Below are 22,543 nucleotides of genomic sequence, written 5' to 3'. Positions count from 1 at the left end.
TCCCTCCCTCCCTCCCTCCCTCCCTCCCTCCCTCCCTTCCTTCCTTCCTTCCTTCCTTCCTTCCTTCCTTCCTTCCTTCCTTCCTTCCTTCCTTCCTGTAAAAGCAGTGGTGAGCCTGAGTTTTCTTCTGTCCTTTACTGAATACTACCACATCTTCATTTGTTTTTCTTTCCCCAACTGCTGAGCAGCAACAGGAGCCAACTTTGTGTTTTTATGCATCCTAAACACTTACCACGGCTGTGAGCTTGCAATTATTTATGGGCAGAGCTATAAGACTGTAACTCTTTTCTTTGATCCCCAAAAAACCACAGAGATTGAATTTCCAACCCAAGGCTTCCAACCAGGGGATAAAAGTAAACTGGGCCACATGAGCATCTCGATAGACAGAAAAAGCATTTGAAGAAATCCAATAATGCTTTCATGATTAAAAAAAAAACAAAAAAACTCAAACTAGAAATAGACGGGAACTTCCTCAACTTTAGGGCTTCTGTGAAAATCCCACAGCTAATGACACACTTAATGGTAAAAGACTGGATGTTTTCCCCCTAAGAACAGGAACAAGCCAAAGTACCCACTCTGGCCACTTCTGTCCAACATTATCCTGGCGGTTCTGGCCATTGCCATTAGGCAAGAAAAATAAAAGCATCCAGATTGAAAAGGATAAAGTAAAGCTATCTCTACTCACAGATGATATCATCCTGTATGTAAAAACACTAAAGAATGTACAAAATACCTATTAGAGCTAATAAACCAGTTCAGCAAGGTTGTGGGATTTAAAATCAACATACGAAAATCAGTTACTTTTTTTTTTTTTTTTTTTTTGAGACAGGGTCTCTGTCACCCAGGCTGAAGTACAGTGGCTCGATCACAGCTCACTGCAGCCTTGACCTCCTGAGCTCAGGCGATCCTCCCACCTCAGCCTCCTCAGTAGCTGGGACTACAGGCATATGCCACTGTGCTCAGCTAATTTTTTTGTAGTTTTTTGTAGAGACGGGGTTTTGCTATGTTGCCCAGACTGGTCTCAAACTCCGGGGCTCAAGCCATCCACCTGCCTGGGCCTCCCAAAGTGCTGGGATTACAGGTATGAGGCACCATGCCCAGCCAGTTGCATTTCTGTATACTAGCAATGAGCAATCCAAAAATGAAATTAAGAAAATTGTTCCGGGCCAGGCGCGCTGGCTCAAGCCTGTAATCCCAGCACTTTGGGAGGCCGAGATGGGCGGATCACGAGGTCAGGAGATCGAGACCATCCTGGCTAACACGGTGAAACCCCGTCTCTACTAAAAAATACAAAAAACTAGCCGGGTGAGGTGGCGGCGCCTGTAGTCCCAGCTACTTGGGAGGCTGAGGCAGGAGAATGGCGTGAACCCGGGAGGCGGAGCTTGCAGTGAGCTGAGATCCGGCCACTGCACTCCAGCCTGGGCGACACAGTAAGACTCCGTCTCAAAAAAAAAAAAAAAAAAAAAGAAAATTGTTCCATTTACAATAGCTTCAAAAGGATAGAAGCTGGGTATGGTGGCACACACCTGTAGTCCCGGCTACTCAAGAGGCTGAGGTGGAAGGATCCCCTTGAGCATGAGAGTTTGAATCCAGCCTGGGTAGCATAGCAAGACCCCATCTCTAAAAAAAAAAAAAGAAGAAGAGAGAGAGAGAGAGAGAAGACAATGTAATACTTAGGAAAACGTTTAACTAAGGAAGTTCAAGACCTATACACTGAAAACTATAAAACATTGCTGAAAGAAATGAAAGAAAACCTAAATAAATGGAAAGACATTCACGGACCAGAAGATTTAATATTGTTAAAGTGGTATATCAGTCAGAAATCTTTCAAAGAAAGAGAGAGGAGATATACACATATACAGATGGTACCAGACTTAACGATGGTTCAATTACGATTTTTTAACTTTATGATGCTGATACACATTCAGAAGAAACTGTACTTCAAGTACCCTTACAAGCATTCTGTTATTAACTTTTAGTATAGTACTCAGTAAATTACATGAGATATTCAATACTTTTTGATAAACCAGGCTTTGTGTTAGATGTTATTGCCCAACTGTAGGCTATGTAAGTTGTTCTGAGTACGTTCAAGGTAGGCTAGGCTAAACTTTGATGTTCAGTACGTTAGGTATATTAAATGCTTTTTTTGTGTGTTTTTTTGTTTGTTTGTTTGTTTGTTTGTTTGTTTTTTTGAGACACAGTTTCACTTTGTTGCCCAGCCTGGAGTGCAGTGGCTCACTGCAACCTCCACCTCCTGGGTTCAAGTGATTCTCATGCCTCAGCCTCCTGAATAGCTGGGATTACAGGCATGCACCACCATGCCTGACTAATTTTTGTATTTTTAGTAGAGACGGACTTTCACCATGTTGGCCAGCCTGGTCTCAAACTCCTGGCCTCAAGTGACCCACCTGCCTTGACCTCCCAAAGTGCTGGGATTACAGGCATGAACCACCATGCCCAGTCTAAATGCGTTTTCAACTTACAATATTCTAAACCTACAATGGGATTTATCAGGACATACGCCTGTCATAAATTGAGGAGAATCTATCTATCTGTAGAGAGTGAGAGACAGAGGCAGAGATACAGAGAGAGATTTCAAGGAACTGGCTTACACAATTGTGGGTGCTGGCAAGATCAAAATCTGTAGGGCAGGCTGGCAGGCTGGGAACTCTTGGGCAGGAACTAAAGCTTCACCCGTTGGTGGGAGTGCTTTCTTTTTTCTTTTAGACAGGGTCTCATTCTGTCATCCAGGCTGAAATGCAGTGGCAGTATTATAGCTCGCTCTTGCCTTGACCTCCTGAGCTCAAGTGATCCTCCCACCTTAGCCTCCCAAGTGGCTGAGACCACAGGCATGCACCACCACTCCTGGCTAATTTTTTTTTTTCCTTTAAAGATGAAGTCTCACTATGTCTCCCAGGTGGTCTTGAACTCCTGGGCTCAAGTGATTCTCCCACCTCGGCCTCCCAAAGTAATGGGGTTACAGGCATGAGGCACCCTGCCTGCCACAATTTTGCTATTAATGCCTTTCAACTGATTGAATTAGGATCATCTGTTGGCCGGGCGTGGTGGCTCAAGCCTGTAATCCCAGCACTTTGGGAGGCCGAGGCGGGTGGATCACAAGGTCAGGAGATTGAGACTATCCTGGCTAACATGGTGAAACCCCGTCTCTACTAAAAATACAAAAACCTAGCCGGGCGCGGTAGCGGGCGCCTGTAGTCCCAGCTACTCGGGAGGCTGAGGCGGGAGAATGGCGTGAACCCGGGGGGCGGAGCTTGCAGTGAGCCGAGATCGCGCCACTGCACTCCAGCCTGGGAGACACAGTGAGACTCCGTCTCAAAAAAAAAAAAAAAAAAAAAAAAAAAAAAAAAAGGATCATCTGGATTTCCAAGGATGGTCTCCTTTACTTCAAGTCAACTAAAATTAACCACATCTGAAAAATACTTTTACAGCAACTTCTAGATTGGTGTTTAGTTGAATAACTGGGTACTATAGGCTAGCTAAGTTGATGTGTAAAAGTAATGATCACAAATGGCAATACTTCCCAAAGTGATGTACATGTGCATTGTAATCTCTGTTTTTGTTGTTGTTGTTGTTGTTTTTGAGATGGAGTCTCGTTCTGTCGCCCAGGCTGGAGTGCAATGGTACGATATTGGCTCACTGCAACCTCTGCCTCCTGGGTTCAAGCGATTCTCCTGCCTCAGCCTCTGGAGTAGCTGGGACTACGGGTGTGCACCACCAAGCCTGGCTAATTTTTGTATTTTTAATAGAGACAGAGTTTCATCATGTTGGCCAGGCTGGTCTCGAACTCCTGGACTCAAGTGATCTGCCAGCCTCGGCCTCCCAAAGTGCTGGGATTTCAAGTGTGAGCCACTGTGCCTGGCCCGGGTCCAATGTAATCTCTATCAAAATTCCAGCTGGCTTTTTTGGCAAAAATAGACAAGCGGATCCTAAAATTAATATGGAATTGCAAGGGATTTCAAATAGCCAAAACAATCTTGAAAAAGAACAAAGTTGGAGGACCCACTGTTTCTGTTTGTTTACAGTTTGTTTTTGAGACAGAGTCTTACTCTGTTACCATTCTGTGGTGTAGTAGTGCCATCATAGCTCACTGCAGCCTCAAACTCCTGGGCTCAAGCGATCCCTCTCACCTCAGCCTCCAGAGTAGCTGGGACTACAGGAGTGCACCACCATGCCTAACTTTTAAATTTTTTGTATAGATGTGGTCTCACTATGTTGCCCAGGCTGGTATTGAACTCCTGGGCTCAAGTGATCCTCCCACCTCCACCTCCCAAAGTGCTCGGATTACAGGCATGAACCACTGCACCTGGCCCACACGTTCTGATTTTAAAACTTACTACAAAGCTACAGTAATCAAAGTATGTCGTTCTGGCATAAGAATAGACATATAAATCAATGAAATAAAATTGAGAGTCTACATATAAACTATACATCTATGGTCAATGAGTGCCAAGACCATTCAATGGAGAAAGAGTCTTTTTTTTTTTTTTTTTTTTTGAGACAGAGTCTCACTCCATCACCCAGGTTGGAGTGCAGTGGTGTGATCTTGGCTCACTGCAACATTCACTTCCCAAGTTCAAGCAATTCTCCTGCCTCAGCCTCCCAGGTAGCTGGAATTACAGGCATGCACCACCACAGGCTGGTGTCAAACTCCTGACCTCAAGCAATCTGCCCACCTTGGCCTCCAAAAGTGCTGAGATTACAGGCATGAGCCACTATGCCCAGCCAAGAGTCTTTTTGACAAGTGGTGCTGGGACAACTGGATATCCACATGCAAAAGAATGAAGTTAGAATCCCTACCTCACATCATATACAAAGGTTGAATCATTCAACTCTTAGAAGGAAACAATAGCATAAATCTTCGTGACCTTGGATCTGACAATGGTTTTATAAATATGAAAACAAATGCACAAGCAATAAAATAAAAAATAAATAAATTGGACTTCATCAGAATGGAAAACTTTTGTGCGCCCAAGGACACTATCAGGAAGTAAGAAGACAACCCACAGAAGAGGAGAAAATGTTTGCAAATCATATATCTGATAAGGGTCTAGTATCTAGATTATATAAAGAACTTTTACAATGCAGCAAAAAAAAAACAAACAAAACAAATTGGCACTGAGGCCGGGTACGGTGGCTCACGACTATACTCCCAGTACTTTTGGAGGCTGAGGCAGGCGGCTCACCGGAGGTCAGGAGTTCGAGACCAGCCTGACCAACATGGTGAAACTCCGTCTCTACTAAAAATACAAAAATTAGCCAGGCATGGTGGTGGGCACCTGTGGTCCCACCTACTTGGGAGGTGAGGTGGGAGGATCACCTGAACCTGGGAAGTCAACACTGCAGTGAGCAGAGATCATGTCACTACACTCCAGCCTGGATGACAGAGCCAGACCCTGTCTCAAAAGAAAAAAAAAAAAAAAAGGCAAAAGACTTGAATAGACGTTTCGCCAAAGAAAATATACAAATGGCCAAGAAGCACATGAAAAGATGTTCAACACCAATAGTCAGCAAGGAAATACAAATCAAAACCACAATGAGATACCTCTTTATACTCATTATGATAGCTACAAAAAAAAAGTTTTGGACCAAGCACGGTGGCTCATGCCTGTAATCCCAACACTTTGGGAGACTGAGGTTGGCAGATCACTTGAGGTCAGGAGTTTGAGACCATCCTGGCCAATATGGTGAAACCCCATCTCTACTAAAAATACAAAAATTAGGCTGGGTGTGGTGGCTCACGCCTGTAATCCCAGCACTTTGGGAGGCCAAGGCAGGTGGATCATGAGGTCAGGAGATCGAGACCATCCTGGCTAACACGGTGAAACCCCATCTCTACTAAAAATACAAAAAATTGGCCAGGTGTGGTGGCGGGCACCTGTAGTCCCAGCTACTCAGGAGGCTGAGGCAGGAGAATGGCGTGAACCCGGGAGGCGGATCTTGCAGTGAGCCGAGATTGCACCACTGCACTGTAGCCTGGGCAACAGAGAGAAACTCTGTCTCAAAAAAAATAAATAAATAAAAATGCAAAAATTAGCCAGGCATGGTGGCAGATGCCTGTAACCCCAACTACTCAGGAGGCTGAGGCAAGAGAATTGCTCGAACCTGGGAGGCAGATGTTGCAGTGAGCCGAGATTGTGCCACTGCACTCCAGCATGGGAGAACAGCAAAACTCTGTCTCAAAAAAAAAAGTTAATGGAAAATAAATATTGGGAAGGATGTGAAGAAACTGAAACCCTCATACATTGCTGGTGGGAACATAAAATGCTATAGCTACTGTTCCACCCCAAGGTGTATACACAAAAGAACTGAAAACAAGTACTCAAGCAAAAACTTGTATGAGAATGTTCATAGCAGCACTATTCCCACTAGTCAAAAGGTAGGGATAACTCAAATGTCCATCAGTGAATGAATGGATAGACAAAATGTAATCTATCTCTACCACAAGTATTGGCCATAAAAGAATTGAGTGATTTGACCATAAAAAGGAGCAGTGCACTGATGCTTTCCACAACACAGAGGGACCTCAAACACATTTTGTAAAATGAAACCAGACACCAAAAGTCACATATTGTATGATTCCATTTACACAAAATGTCCTGAATAGGCAAATCCGTAGAGAGAGAAAGTGGATCTGTGCTGAAAGAATTGGGGGGTGACTGCCCAAGAGTATGAGGTTTCTTTTTAGGGTGATAACAATGTTCTGGGCTGGGTGCAGTGGTTCATGCCTGTAATTCCAGCACTTTGGGAGGCCAAGGCAGGTGGGTTCCTTGAGGTCAGGAGTTTGAGACCAGCCTGGGTAACATGGCAAAACCCTGTCTCTAGAAAAAAAAAAAGTACAAAAATTAGCCAGGCATGGTGGCACACAGCTGTAGTCCCAGCTACTTGGGAGGCTGAGGTGGGAGGATCACTTGAACCTGGGAGGCAGAGGTTGCAGTGAGCCAAGATGGTGCCACTGCACTTCAGCCTGGGTGACAGAGTGAGACCCTGTCTCAAAAAAAAAAAAAAAAAAAAAAAATTAAGAACTCGATATTGGTGGTGATTGCAAAACACTACATGCCACTGAATAGTACAGTTTAAAATATTTAAAATGTTAAACTTTGTTATGAGAAGTGTATCTCAATTTTTTTTTTAACATAAGCTAGGCATCTATGCAGGCGTAGCAGGAGGAGGACAGGCAGGCTGTGGTTTTATAGGACGTCTGTCAATACCCCAGGAATCACATGGACCAGAAAGGAAGATGCTTTTCCTCTGGGTGTACTCTGAAACTTCAGACATGAAGTGGCTATAGGAGGAAAAACTGGTTCCCTAAAAGAATGCAGACTATGATCCCACTTATTTTGTTAAAAAGAAAAAGAAAAAGTAATACACACATACACCTGCAGGAAAAGTTTTCCAAGGAAAAAGAATGCTATAGAGGCTGGGTGTGGTGGTTCACACCTGTAATTCCAGCACTTCAGGAGGCTGAGGCAGGTGGATCACTTGAGGCCAGGAGTTTGAGACCAGCGTGGCCAGCATAGCGAAACAAAAATTAGCCGGGCATGGTGGCTCACACCTGTAATCCCAGCTACTTGGGAGGCTGATGCAGGAGGATCATTTGAACCCGGGAGGTGGAGGCTGCAGTGAGCTGAGATCATGTCACTGCCCTCCAGTCTGGTCAACAGAGCGAGAATCCTTCTCAAAAAAATAAAAATTAAAAAAAAAAAAAAAGCTATAAATAGTTGTCCCTGAGTGATGTCATTAGGGAATTTTTCGTCCTTTTGCTACTCTCCATTTTCTAATGTTTCAAGAACAAATGCAGGTTGCTTATTGAAAAAAACTAATTTCCAAAAAAGGAACCCAGTTGCCACTAAACAGCCCCCACTGACTGGTCTGCATTACCCATTAACAACGAATTCCAGTCACTCATAATTCCGTAACACCTTTCCATTTCCAAAACATGTTTCCCACATACATCACACGCTTTATGCTCAAAAAAGGTCCATGCAGCCACGATTCTTCCAGCTGAGTTATGCAGACGGGGAAACTGAGACCAGGAGGACAGGAGGCTTGCCTAAGGTTGCACCCCCAACCCCAATCCTGGCTCAGTGGCCTCGCCCTTAGCCTGGCCAAACCCTTTGTTTCTGCTGCTGCCAAGATGGAGCTGAAACGGGGTGAGCTCATGGGCAGAAGGAGGCTTTAGGGAGTGTTACTGGATCTAGCACATAACTATACGGGGTGCCCAGTTAATCTGAATTGCAGAGAAGTAGCAAATGCCTGCTTGTCATTTGTATAGGTGTGTCCCAAATGCTGCAGATTTGTAATTTGTCCCTAATACTGCGCAAGACATACACCAAACAATCATTTGCTATTTCTTTGAAATTCAAATGTAACTAGGCATCCTGGGTTCCATCTGGCAGTGCTCCCTGTGAGAGCTGCCTCTGGCCAGGACAGGACATCCGAGTCAGCAGGCGGCCCGGCTCCACGTCCAAGGGCAGTCCCTGGTCACCGTCTGTGGGTGATGGCACCTGCAGCCAGTGGCCCAGGTGGAGGCCCAGGTGAGCTTCCCAAGCCCTGTGATTAATGGGTCAACCCTTCCTCTTGGGGCTTGGGAGACCATTCCAGAACAGGCTAGGTAACATGGCAGAAGATGAAGGCCTCCATCTTCACCAGGCCAGGAGAAGCAGCCCAGCTAGATGGCAGGTGGGGCCTTTCCCGCCTGCCCAGAGTGAGGCCCCGGTTATCTGCTTCAGGGCAGGGGCCCTGTAAACCGTAGGAAGAGCGTGTTCTCAGGATGGGAGGCCTGATCCACTTAATAATGACACACAGGCGTCCTCTTGGCCACAGGGATTGTGCTGCGTGACTGTGTTTGTATTTAACGAAACATATCCAGGTCACAGCAACTGGCATCTGATGCAGAATGAAACCCCAATAGAGGAGGAGGAGGAAGAGAGAAGCAAGGGCGGGGAAGGGGAGGAGGAAAGGAGGAGAAGGGGGAGGAATGGGAGGATGAAGAGGGAAGGAGGCAGAGGGGAGGAGGAGGGGGAGGAAGGAGGCAGAGGAGAGGAGGAAGGGGAGGAGGGAGGAAAGGAGGAAGGGGAGAGGAGGAGAGAGAGGAGGGGAAAAGGAAGCGGGGGAGAGGGAGGATGGGGAAAGAGAGAGGGAGGAGGGGAGAGGGAAGGAGCAGGGGGAGAGGGAGGAGGGGAGAGGGGAAAAGGGAGGAGGGGGAGAGTGAGGGGGAAGGAGCAGGGGAGGAGGAGGGAGAGAAGGAGGGGGAGGGGGACAGGAGAGGGGAAGGGAGACGAGGAAAGAGGAGGGAGAGGAGGAAAGAGGAGGGGGAGGAGGAGGAGGAGGTGGTGGGGAGGAGGAAGATAGTGATGGGAACACAAGCTGAGTACCCACTGGGCACTGGGCCCTGGAATGTAAAAGCACTTTTACATCCACCATCTCGTTTTATCCTTACAACAATCCAGCTGTTTTACAGATTGGGCAACTGAAGCCCAGACAGGTAAAGTAAGATGCCTGGAATCACACAGCAAGAAGGTGACTAGGGGTGAAATTTGTGCCAGGCCTGGCTGATGCCTGAAGTTGTCAGGCAGTTTTCTCACCCTCTCAGGTGGTGTGTCCCGGGAAGCAGGCACCATCTCAGGAGCTAGAACTGGGGTAACAAGATGAGGACCCCAATTCCCCTGGAGTTTACATTCTGGCTAGCAGCAGGGCAGGACAAATGCATAATAAACAAATACTCTGTGACCTTGGGGTCATCTACTGGCACTTTCTCTTCCTTGTAGCCTCCAGGAAACACATGTCTTCATAACACTGAAGAATTTCATTCTTTGAGCTCCATTCCACAACCCAGTAGGGGTGTGGGGAGGGGCTGGGCAATGGACTGCGGGTGGAGTATGAGTCATAGAATTATAGTCGCCTAACGAACAGTCACAGTTACATAGGTCACCGGACTCCGCTCTCCCAGCAACCCTATGAGGGAAATATTATCATCTCCGCTTTACAGACTTAGCAATAGAAGCCCAGAGAGGTCAGGCAGGTTGTCAAAGGTCACACAACCAGCACATGGCAGCAGTAGGATTTGAACCCAAGCTGTCTGGCTCTACGTCCATGCTCAGTCCCCATGCTGTGGAGAGCTTCTAGAGCTTAGAGCTTTCTAGATGGCCCAGATCTGTGACTTTTCGGCCACAGAACCTAAGAGCCTTCCCTTCCAAAACAGTGTCCTACAGAGCCCAACTCAGAACAGAAACAAGCACTTAAGGTGAGGCAACTCACTGCCCTCCGCAGTCTGAAGGAGGGCCATCTGCCCGTTTTCCCCGCTCCAGCCCCGTCATTTTATAGCTGAGGCCCAGAAAGGGGCTGGGGATCTAAAGGCCCCACAGCCAGGCTGGAAATGGGACAAAACCCAGCATGCTTTTTTGCTTTCTTTGTTCTTGGTAGAGACAGGGTCTTGCGTAGTCACCCAGGCTGGAGTGCAGTGGCTCTATCATAGCTCCCTGCAGCCTCTGCCTCCTGGGCACAGCAATCCTCCCGCCTCAGCCACCTGAGTAGCTGGGACTACAGGCATGCGCCACCACACCAGGCTAATTTTTTATTTTTTGTAGAGATGGGTTTCCTAGGCTAATCTTAAACTTAATCCTAGGCTCAAGTGATCCTCCTGCCTCAGCCTCCCAAGGTGCTGGAATTACAGGCATGAACCTCTGTGCCCAGCCAAAACCCCAGCACTCTTGGGTCTCCATGCAGGTTCCTCCCCTTTCTTGGGGCACCCACTGAAGCCCCGCTGTCTCTCCAGGGGCTGAGCCTTTTTTTGCCCCAGACAACACCAAGCTAAGATGCCACTCTCCTATTCGGCTTGCAAAAGGACTTCTTTGTCGGAGTTTTCTCCCAGATGCACCATGGTTGGGCTGTTTCTGTATTTCCTGATATTTGAACCTCCATGTCAGTGTTTGTCCATCATCTGAGGCGCCTGGCACGAGCTACGGTGGCTCGAGGAGCGTTTCTCTTCCTGAGCCCAGAAGGGGAAGCGCAGGTAGGAAGCCGTGCCTGTGGGTGCTGGGAAGCCACAGGTTGCTCAACCTCCCGAGTGGGTAACCAGGGCTTACGGTGCAGCCAGGCCCCCTTTGGTTTTAGGAAATGGTGAGAGAAGCGGTGATGATGATGGCGGTTTTGAAAGTTCCCTCTGGTGTCTTTCGCAGCGGCCACAGGACCTGAGCCAGCCCCTCCCTTCCAGAACCTCTGTTTTAGTTCTCTCAGCTGCCCTACCCCCTCCCCATGGTCATGAAGCCTCCTGAGAACTCCAGAGCCCTGTGTTACCCTAAGCCTCGTCTCTTCTCTGCCCCTCACCTCCAAAACATCCTCCACTTTGCTCACTCCACTCCAGCCACACTGACCTCCTCCCAGCTGTTTCAGCACCGCCCCGCCTCAGGGCCTTTGCATGGCCGCTCCTCCTGCCTGGACTGCAGGCATCCCAGGTGTCTATGTGGCCCGCTCCTTCCTTCAAACCTGTGCTCAAACACCACGGACCACTCTATCTGAGGTTATGCTCCCCTCCCTGACCCTCGTGAAACACCACCACCCTGTCACCTTTTTCTGTTGCGCTACCATGTCCTTTTTAATTTTTTCATTTTTTATATTTAGAGACAGGTCTCACTCCGTCCGCCAGGCTGGAGTGCAGTGGCGTGATCATATAGCTCACTGCAGCCTCAAACTGCTAGGCTCAAGCAATCCTCCCACCTCGGCCTCCCGAGTAGTTGGGACTACAGGTGCCAGCCACCATGCCCGACTCGTTTTCCTATTTTTTATTTTTGTAGTGATGGGGTCTCTCTGTGTTGCCCAGGCTGGTCTGGAACTCCTGGCCTCAAGCACTGGGATGACACGTGCCAGCCACTGCACTCGGCCACATTTAGCACCTCCTAAATAACTACATCATGGTTGTTATTCCACATCTGTCTCCCCAGCTAGAAGGTCCCTGCTGGGAGGCTAAAGCTTGTGTGTTAGTCACTGCTGTGTCCCAGATGCCTGGCATAGGCCCGAAAGAGTGGCAGGAGGCAGCCAAATGCCTAGGCAGATGGGGCGGGTCCCCGGTGAAACCCCGCCTCCAAGCAGGAGATAGTTTAAAACCCGAAAGCCAAGCTAGAAGTTAAATCCTCGGACTGGATTGGGAGCTTGTCTTTCCGTTTGGCATGCTTTCCTCTAATTGGCCCCCACCCTTCACCTATTTGACATATACCTACCCTTTCCTAATTGGTTTTCTACACTGTCGTGCCCACCTTTGAATGGTGTCTTCACTTTAACCTTTTTGGCATACTCACAAACCAGTCAGCCCACACTCCCCATTCTGAGTCCATGAGAGACCCCAGACCCAGCCACAGGGGGAGAACTTTCCCACCTTCAGGTAGGGGGACAACCGTGTGTCCCCTCTCTGCTGAAAGCAGTTTTTATCACTCAATAAAATTATTCTCCACCCTCCTCCTCCAATGTCCCGCATATCCTCATTCTTCTTGGGCGTGGTACAAGAGCTCGGGAACTGCCGAACGTGGATACAAGCTATAACACAAGCAAACCGGGGCATGCCAGTGTGACTGAGTGAGGCCTGGGCAGGGTATCGCCTACTGGGGGTCCCTGGTTTGCAAAGTGACTGAGAAGAAAAATCCTGCATCACCGGCACATGAATAAGTGAATAAAGAGAGGGCAATATGGACAGGAATGGAATGGGGAGAATCCTGATTGTCCATCCCCCCACCCTCACTCCCCCTTTTGCACCTGCCTCCAAACACAGGCGGCCCTCCAGACCGCATCCTGGGAATGTCACTCAGAGGCCTCAATGTCTGGAGGGTTTCCACAAATCAGACAAATAAAACCGCCTCCCCTTCCCACCTCCCCACCCTTCTGAGACAGAGGTCATTCCCCCACCCAACCCCACCCCACTGGCCTCCCTCCTCCATCCTGAACACCTTCTTGGGGCCACCACAGTTAGACCCTGAAATGTAGACGAAACATTTGGGAAATCCCTGAGGGAAGGGGGGCTCTCGAATTTTCTTCTCTCTCTTGGCCACACAGAGCCAGGGTAAGGTTAGCTGCTTGACCCAACCTCTTTCTGAAACAAGAATATCCTCTTTCGCCGGGCACGGTGGCTCACGCCTGTAATCCCAGCACTTTGGGAGGCTGAGGCGGGCGGATCACAAGGTCAGGAGATCGAGACCACGGTGAAACCCCGTCTCTACTAAAAATATAAAAAAAAAATTAGCCGGGCGCGGTAGCGGGCACCTGTAGTCCCAGCTACTCAGGAGGCTGAGGCAGGAGAGTGGCGTGAACCCAGGAGGCGAAGCTTGCAGTGAGCCGAGATCGCGCCACTGCACTCCAGCCTGGGAGACACAGCAAGACTCCATCTCAAAAAAAAAAAAAAAATCGTGACTGGTTCCTACATGCAAACATAGTAGCAGACGCTTTTGTTTATTTATTAACTTTTTTGAGACAGGGTCTCGCTCTGTCACTCAGGCTGGAGTGCACTGGTGTCATCATAGCTCACTGCAGCCTCCACTTCCCGGGCTCAATCAATCCTCCCCTGCCTCAGTCTCCCCAGCAGCTGGGACTACAGGCACCCGGCTAATTTTTGTATTTTTTGTAGAGACAGGGTTTTACCATGTTGCCCAGACTGGTCTCAAATTCCTGGACTGAAGTAATCCGCCTGCCTAGGCCTCCCACGTTGTTGGGATTACGGACGTGAGCCACCCTGCCTGGCCGGTGCTTGCTTTGTAGTCCAGAAATTCCATGCTGGGAATCTACCACATGGATGCTCTTGTTCCTGTGCCTGGATGGAATGTCCCACACGACCTTAACGGTGACAGCCCCAGCGTGGAAACAATGCAAATGACTCAAGAAGGAGTTGAACAAATACCTCCAGAAAAACCACTCAGTAAGATAACTCTGCCCACTGGGGCCGGTTGCAGGGTCTCACGCCTGTCATCTCAGAACTTTGGGAGGTCGAGGCGGACGGATTGCCTGAGCTCAGGAGTTCGAGACCAGCCAACATAGTGAAACCCTGTCTCTACTAAAAATACAAAAAATTAGCTGGGTGTGGTGACGCATACTTGCAGTCCCAGCTACTCAGGAGGCTGAGTCAAGAAGTGCTTGAGCCCAGGAGGTGGAGGTTACAGTGAGCTGAGATCGCACCACTGCACTCCAGCCTGGGTGATAGAGTGAGACCCTGTCTCAAAAATAAATAAATAAATAAATGAAAATAAAAAATGAGATATTCTGTCACTGTTAAGAAGGAAGGAAGAGCCCTACGCAGGCTGTTATGGAAATGTTATGGAAAGCAGGCTGCTAAATTCTTCAATGTGAGATCCAAGCTGTAGGACAGGGAGTCGTGAACAGCTGGTCTCCTGTGCCACTATCTACAGTAGTTATCTGTCTGCAGGTTACATCTGCAGTGGGGCATGAAATCATTTGATTGGTTTATGACCAGCCACCTTTCTTTGTAAATAAAATGTAATTGAATGGAACAGAATAGACTACACAAGTCCAGATGGGCACTCCATGTCACAAGTATGGTTGAGTCACACTTGTGTTTTATTTATATACGAGTGCCCACGTGTACCAGGTTGTAAGATCTATTGTTCACTGTGGCTTCTTGCAAAAAAAAAAAAAATTGCAAAGACTTAAAATGGAAACTCTCTAAAAGAAAGAACACAGATGGGATTCAGTGACTGACTAACGCCTATAATCTCAGAGCTCTGAGAGGCCAAGGTGGGAGGATTGCTTGAGGCCAGGAGTCCCAGCCCAGCCTGGGCAAACCAACGAGACCCCATCTCTACAAAAAAATAATAAAAAATTAGCAGGGTATGATTGGTGCCTGTAGTCCCAAGCTACTTGGGAGGCTGAGGTGAGAGGATCCCTTGAACCCAGGAGTCCGAGGCTGCAGTGAGCTATGATCACACCATTGCACTCCAGCCTGGGCGATCTAGAAAATAAAACAGAACACATTTAAAACAAACAGTAAAGGGTGCCTCCCTCTGAAGAGGAGGAGGGGGTTGCCAGGAACTTTATTTTATACAGTTCTGTACTACTTGTGTGTTTCTTTTTAAACAATCAGCATGTATTGCTTTTGCAATAAAATAAAGACCTTTAACAATCTTTTAGAAAAAATAAACTTCCCTGCCTCCATCCCCAGGATGGGGGCGGTGCTGTTTGAGCTGTCAGCAGGCTTTTGAGGTGAAAAAAACCAAATCCCTGCCCCAGGGGCTCTGCCCCACAAGGGGTTTCAAGGGCCTCCCTGGTTGTTTTCCACACGTCCTTCTCTTCCCCTCCAGAAATCCAGGGGAACATCCAAAAAGGAAACACGCCTTGAGATGTCAGTCTTCATTTTCCAAAATGAAACAGGCGCTCCAGTTTTAGCCTGGGAATGGCTGGAAACGCCCTGGGGGACACAGCTGCCTGGCAGGGTTTCCTAGCAGACAGAGCAATGTGGCAGTATCGGAAATGGTTCAGAAAATCCGCAGCCCCCATCCCAACCCAGCCATCTCAGCAGGCATGCAATTGTGCTTCCAGCTTAGCTGACAAAGAGCTCTCAGAACTCCTTCTTACAAATGCAGATTTAAGAATCCACTAGAGGCTGGGTGTGGTGACTCATCCCTGTAACTGCAGCACTTTGGGAGGCTGAGGCAGGAGGACTGCTTGAACCCAGGAGTTTGAGAACAGCTTCGGCAACATAGTGAGACCCTGGTGGGGTAGGTGGTGATGTGAAATTTCAGTTCTGTGTGTTTATTCTTCTAAATCAGTCAAACCCATTCGTGCCTGCTCTAAAATGTGCAATATGCTTGGTGGATTTTAACTTGGAAGTACATTCACTGAAGGGAAAGAAATTCCTGAGAGTTGACCTCTCATGAGCCCCTGTGAACCAAGTATTTCATATATCATTAGTTCATTTAATCTTCATTATGATCCAATTAATTGCATAGCTCTGTATCATAAATATTGTTTACATAGCAAAGGGAATTTACTTGCTCATATAGTTGGAAAGCCCATGGTAAGGACTTCAGGCATGGCTGGATCCAGGAGCACAAATGCCTTCATCAAGAATCTCTCTCTCGGCCAGGTGTGATGGCTCACGTTGTAATCCCAGCACTTCGGGAGGCCAAGGCAGGAGGATTGCTTGAGCCCAGGAGTTCAAGACCAGTCCGGGCAACACAGCAAGACTCTGTCTCTCTTCAAAAAAAAAAAAAGAATCTACTACGTGGTGGCCACAGTTGTGTCAACTGGATGGTTCCCTATTATACAATATCACTGCAACAGATATTGCTGGGCACATGGCTTTTCTTTCTTTTTTTTTTTTAGGGTTATTTCCTTTGGGCAAATTCCCAGAAGTGTGATTACTGACGAGAAAAGTGTGGACATTTCCAGGCCCCTGAAACACTGCGTCAAACTGCTTCCTGAAAAGGCTGGGACCCACCCACGCCTGTTGAAGGAACTGCCTGCTCAATGTGATGAAGCCACTGCCACCTCGGTCATCTTTGGATGTCAAACATCTGTTCTCCTGTGTCGGGAAGTTGGAGCAACGCAGGAAAGAACGGAACTTCCTTTACTACCCCAGGAATCAGCCAGGACCACCGTTGGACGTGGGACACTCGAATGGATCCATCACAAATGTACAGGCCCTCGGGGCTCCTGGGAACAAGAGTGTGTCCTCTCTCTGTCTCTCTCTCAATCTCCGTTGTGCAAACAGGGAGCCCGAGCTCTCAGCATTCTCCTAGCCAGCTCTCAGCACTCCTGCAACCAGCTCTCCGCATCCCCGCAACCAGCTCTCCGCATCTCCGCAACCAGCTCTGGATGGAGGATGGGCTGAATTACACACTGTGGACTTCACCAGTAGGGCTGTGACAGGTGGCTGTGTCCCTGTGGGGAATGTGTCCCCTAGTATTCAATGGGGGAGACGCCACGCAGGTCTGGCTCTGTCTTCAGAGACCCCCATGAGGCCCGGGGTTCCTCCCACGCGGGATCCTGTGCACCTCCTGGAGGACTGGGAAGAGGGAAAGGAGCGCAGCCAGTACTGCCCTGGGCTCTCTTCACAGTGTGGGGGACCCCTTCCCAGCCCCGTGTCTCTCTCTGCAGCACAGAGCCGCACAGGTTGAAGACTCCTATGCAGGGGCCGCAAAGAAGGAAGGGAAGAAAAGGAGAAAAAAGGGAGGGAAACAGAGAAAGGAAAAGAAAATGAATTGAGATGGGACAAGGGGTGAGAAGAGGGGAGGAAGTGAGAAAATGAAAGCAGCAGCCAGACGGGCATAGAGGCCAAGGCAGGAGGATTGCTGGAGGCCAAGAGTTCGAGGCTACAGAGAGCTATGATTGCCCCACTGCACTCCAGCCTGGGCGACAGAGTGAGACCCTGTCTCTAAGAGAAAGAGAAACAAGAGAGTTACTGTGAGAACCCCGAGAGCTTCCCACACTACAGATGTCATTCTCACAACTGCACCCCGAGGCAGGTTCCACTGTTCCCACTGGAAACTCATCAATAGCTGCCTCTTTAGGATCAAGACCAAACTCTCCCATAGCCTGCGCACAGCCTGGTCTCCTGGGAGACCAGGTCCCCATTCTTCCTTCAAAGTGTTGCACACACAGGATTTGTGATGATTGATTGAGTTGAGGGATCCTTTTTTGTTAAACGTATTGTGGGCTATTGCTGTCATACACAGAGTAGGCATGATAGTCTGATGACACTGACCTGTACACCCTACTCACTATCTGGTCTATCCGATGCCATCTGTCCCACGTGGCTCCCTCTGCCCCTGGAATTTTTTTGATTCTTACTTTTTAATTTTTTGAGACAAGGTCTGGCTGTATCACCCAGGAGGGAGTGCAGTGGCATGATCTTGGCTCACTGCAACTTCTACCTCCTTCAGGCCATCTGCCCACCTCAGCCTCCCGAGTAGCTGGGACTACAGGTATGCACCACCATGCCCAGCTAATTTTTGTATTTTTTGTAGAGACGAGGTTTTGCCTTGTTGCCCGGGCTGGTCTCAAATTCCTGATCGCAAGTGATCCACCTGCCTTGGCCTCCCAAAGTGCTGGGATTACAGGCATGAGCCACCTCGCCCGGCCAGAAAAGTTCCTGAAGGAAATTGAAAGTACACATGTGAAAAAATAAAAAAGAAAGAAAGTATACACGTGAAGAAGAAAGTGAAACAGGCTTACTGCTGATATTAATTTTATATGCACTGGAAAACCAAAGAATTTCTGCAACTTGCTTTCTTGCAATTTTTGCTTTATTGTGGTGGTCTGGAACCAGAACCATAGTATCTCTGAGGTATGCCTGCAACCACAAAACTACAACATGCCCAGGCTGGAGTGCAATGGCACGATCTCGGCTCACTACAACCTCCGCCTCCCGGGTTCAGTCGAATCTCCTGCCTCAGCCTCCCAAGTAGCTGGGACTACACGCACCCGCCACCACGACCAGCTAATTTTTTTTTTTTTTTTTTTTTTGTATTTTTAGTAGAGATGGGGTTTCGCCATGTTGACCAGACTGGTTTCAAACTCCTGACCTCAGGTGATCCACCTGCCTCAGCCTCCCGGAGGGCTGGGATCACAAGCGTGAGCCACTGCGCCCGGCCTATTTCACTATTCCTGCCCTATACTATGGATGAGGAAACTGAGTTCAGAGAGGTTTCAAGAATGGCCCAAGGTCACACCACCATTTGGGAGTAAATTCACATCCTCACCCCAGCCAGTTTGACTCCAGAGCCCCGGCTTCCATTGCTGTTCTGAACTGCCTGCAGTGTGGACCATGCTTTCTCTTCTGAAGTTGGGAAAGTAAACCCCCACACTCAGGGCAGGTGCCCGATGTATAGCCGGCTTGCCAAGCTGGCCTCAGCCTTGCATCACAGGCCTGGATCAGAGGATGCAATGTGATACTCACTATCATATTCCCTGCAGAGCTGTGTTGACAACAGTGCTGTCTGCTCCAGCACATTGCCTTGGCCCCTGTATAAGGGCCTGTAGGAGAAAACTCCTTCACACCTAAGAAGGCTGGACTTCCCTTAAGCTCTTAATTTATTTTCAACTTTGGGTCAGTGAGAATCTTGAAATTAATTTTTTCTCTTTTTTTTTTTTTTTTTTTTTTTGAGACGGAGTCTCGCGCTGTGTCACCCAGGCTGGAGTGCAGTGGCGCGATCTCGGCTCACTGCAAGCTCCGCCTCCCGGGTTCAGGCCATTCTCCTGCCTCAGCCTCCGAGTAGCTGGGACTACAGGCGCCCGCCACCACGCCCGGCTAGTTTTTTGTATTTTTAGTAGAGACGGGGTTTCACTGTGTTAGCCAGGATGGTCTCGATCTCCTGACCTCGTGATCCGCCCGCCTCGGCCTCCCAAAGTGCTGGGATTACAGGCTTGAGCCACCGCGCCCGGCCTAATTTTTTCTCTTTTTGCTCTGGCCACTAGGAATCTCAGAGCCAAACGTATGTCCCACTTCTGAAAGTAGTGCACTTTAATTTGGGTATCATTCCTGGAAAAAAAAAAGTTCCTTCCTTCTTATTGTTTTCTACCTCAACGTCCTCATTTTAAAAATCCTGGTTTTTTTGGTATCTTTGTAAGTTACCTCGAATCCATCTGGGAAAAAGGCAAGAGTTGTGAATGCAAAAAAAAATTTAATAAATACATGCACACACGAAAAATGAATGAATAACAATAACATCACTAGACCAGGGTTCATCAACCTCGGCACTATCAATATTTGGGGCCAGGTCATTCATTGCTACGGGAGCTTTCCTGTGCATCATGGAAGGTTTTGCAACATCCCTGACCTCTTTCTAGAAACCAGTAGCACTCCTCCCGGCATCATGACTTCCAAAGATGTCTCCAGAAGACATCTCCAGATTTGTGCCCTAGGACCAAATTCCCTCCCAGTTGAGAACCCCTGTCCCAGCTCCCTGAAGGCAGAATCATTATGGTTTTACAACAGTAAATCCCCTCAGGCATGAAGCTGGCACTTAGCAGAAACAGCTGGCTGAAGAAATAAACTAATGCCTGCCCCAATACATCATCCCTTTCCAGGCTTCCAGGACACAGAGCTCTTGCCACCTCGATCCTCCTAGCACCCCCATGGGATCAGAATTAGATCCTTGCATCACAGATAAACCCCACTGGGGTTCAGAGAGGCTGAGCGAGTGGCCCAAGATCACACAGCAAGCACCGCCCAGGATAAAGGATCAAGTGCAGAAAGACTTCCTGCCTCTTGTTACGGTAAGAAGAATGCGGAGCAGTGAGGAAAGGGACGCAGCTGGGTCCTGGGGAACAAGTTGCATTCTACTGGGGGTGGGAAAAGGGGAGGGGAGTTCCCAGGTAGGGAAATCCTAGCATGAGAAAAAGCCTGTAGGCAGGAATTTGAGCAGCTTGCTTAAGAGTTGGGAACTCCCACAAGAACTGAAAACCTAAAAATTCATAGGAAACTCGACACAAATGGTGGAAACACCCCAAATGTCCGTCGACAGACAAGTGGATGAGCAAAGTCCGGTCTCTCCACACAACGGAGCATTATTTAGTCATCAAAAGGAATACAGCACTGATACAGGCTGCATCATGCATGAACCTTGGAAACAGTACACCGAGAGAGAAGCCAGGGGCAAAACTCCCCAGGGGGCCAAACACGGTGGCTCACGCCTGTAATCCCAGCACTTTGGGAGGCCGAGGCAGGTGGATCACCTGAAATCAGGAGTTCAAGACCAGCCTGGCCAACAGGGTGAAACCCCGTCTCTACTAAAAATACAAAAGTTAGCTGGGCGTGGTGCCGCACGCCTCTAGTCTCAGCTACTCGGGAGGCCGAGGCACGAGAATCTCTCAGGAGGCAGAGGTTGCAGTGAGCTGCACTCCAGCCTGGGCGACAGAGTGAGACTGTCTCAAAAAAAAAAAAAACCCATATAGTATACAGTTCCATTGATGTGAAATGTCCAGAACAGGCAAATTCACAGAGACAGAAAGCGGATTCATGGTTGTAGGACTGGGGGAACAAGGGAATTAGACAGTGATGGCTAAAGGGGATGGGGTTTGTCTCATAGTATAACTTTTTTTTTTTTTTTTGAGACGCAGTCTCGCGGTGTGTCACCCAGGCTGGAGTGCAGTGGCGCGATCTCGGCTCACTGCAAGCTCCACCTCCCAGGTTCAGGCCATTCTCCTGCCTCAGCCTCCGAGTAGCTGGGACTACAGGCGCCCGCCACCACGCCCGGCTAGTTTTTTGTATTTTTAGTAGAGACGGGGTTTCACCATGTTAGCCAGGATGGTCTCGATCTCCTGACCTCGTGATCCGCCCGCCTCGGCCTCCCAAAGTGCTGGGATTACAGGCTTGAGCCACCGCGCCCGGCGAGGTTTCTTTTGAAGCTGTAGAAAATCTTTTGAAGCTGTAGAAAATCTTTTGAAGCTGTAGAAGATGTTTTGAAACTGACAGTGGTTACAGTTGCACAGTTCTGTAAACTAAAAGCCTTTGAATAGTATACTTTTTTGTTTGTTTGAGACAGAGTCTCACACACTCTGTCGCCCAAGCTGGAGTGCAGTGTGAGATCTCCGCTCACTGCAACCTCCACCTCCCAGGTTCAAGCGATTCTCCCGCCTCAGCCTCCTGAGTAGCTGGGGTTGCAGGGGCCCGCCACCACACCCAGCTAAATTTTTTTTTGTATTTTTAGTAGAGATGGGGTTTCACAATGTTGGCCAGGCTGGTCTTGAACTCCTGACCTCAAGTGATCCACCCGCCTTGGCCTCCCAAAGTGCTGGAATTACAGGTATGAGCCACCAGTGCCTGGCCTGAATGGTATGCTGTAAATGGGTGAATTGTCCAGTATGTGAATTACATATCCAAAACGCTCCTGGAAAAAAGAAAAAGGGATAAAGGGAGCAAAGGATTCAGGCTGCAGGACTGGCTGTGCCACTTCCTGGCTGCATGACCGTGAGCAAGTTACTTTACCTCCCAGAGCCTCAGCAGCCCCCATCTGCTAGGGTTGAGAGGGACATGTGCAGGCAGTGCCTGCCATTCGAGGGACCATAAACATTCATTCCTGGCATGCCTCCTTCCTGTCCACTTCTCCCTCACACTCCAGAAGCCTCTAGAATGTCTGCTGCAGGAATGATTTCCTTGAAATCCGAACTGAAAAGACCAGGCTTTCCTGGCCAGTGATGGAAACAAATCTTCACTGTTGTCTAAGCACCGGATGTTGGAATCACACCCCACCTTCTGTCTCCAGACCCAGAGGTCCCCGCCTGTCATTTACAGTTTCAAGGCACCAAATGACCCCCATGATTTGCAAAGGATTCCCTATGGCCACCCATCTCTGCAGCCTTCAATCCTCCCCACCCTGGTCCCCACTGTTCCTGATGGCTTTGGGGGGGCCTCAGGGAAGCACAGAGAAGCTGGGACTCACCCTGCAAAATAATCCAGCCCAGGAGGACTGGGTGGTGGGGGAACCCCACAAAGAAGCGAGTGTGTGAGCAGCTCTTCCGCACACAATGGCCCCTCAGAAACCTGTTCCAGGGAAAAACAGAGGATCTCTATCGGCAAGGCCTAAGA

The 22,543-nt window shown here is 48.6% G+C and overlaps 1 protein-coding gene across 2 annotated transcripts in view; it reads right to left on the bottom strand.

Annotated features, from left to right (window-relative positions):
- Window positions 1-22,543, bottom strand: part of LITAF (lipopolysaccharide induced TNF factor) — an 82,523-nt gene that overhangs the window by 38,978 nt on the left and 21,002 nt on the right. Inside the window, exon 1 of one of the 2 annotated variants that reach the window (XM_025371577.1) lies at window positions 10,898-11,010. The exons of the other annotated variant lie outside the window; for it this stretch is intronic. The gene's annotated coding sequence lies outside the window, so the exon portion shown is untranslated. Of the gene's footprint in view, window positions 1-10,897; window positions 11,011-22,543 lie in introns of those variants that run through there. 2 annotated transcript variants of the gene reach the window in all.

This window comes from Theropithecus gelada, chromosome 20, assembly GCF_003255815.1.
Source record: "Theropithecus gelada isolate Dixy chromosome 20, Tgel_1.0, whole genome shotgun sequence".
NCBI classification, from domain to species: domain Eukaryota; kingdom Metazoa; phylum Chordata; class Mammalia; order Primates; family Cercopithecidae; genus Theropithecus; species Theropithecus gelada.
This window is presented reverse-complemented; position numbering and strand designations above follow the sequence as displayed.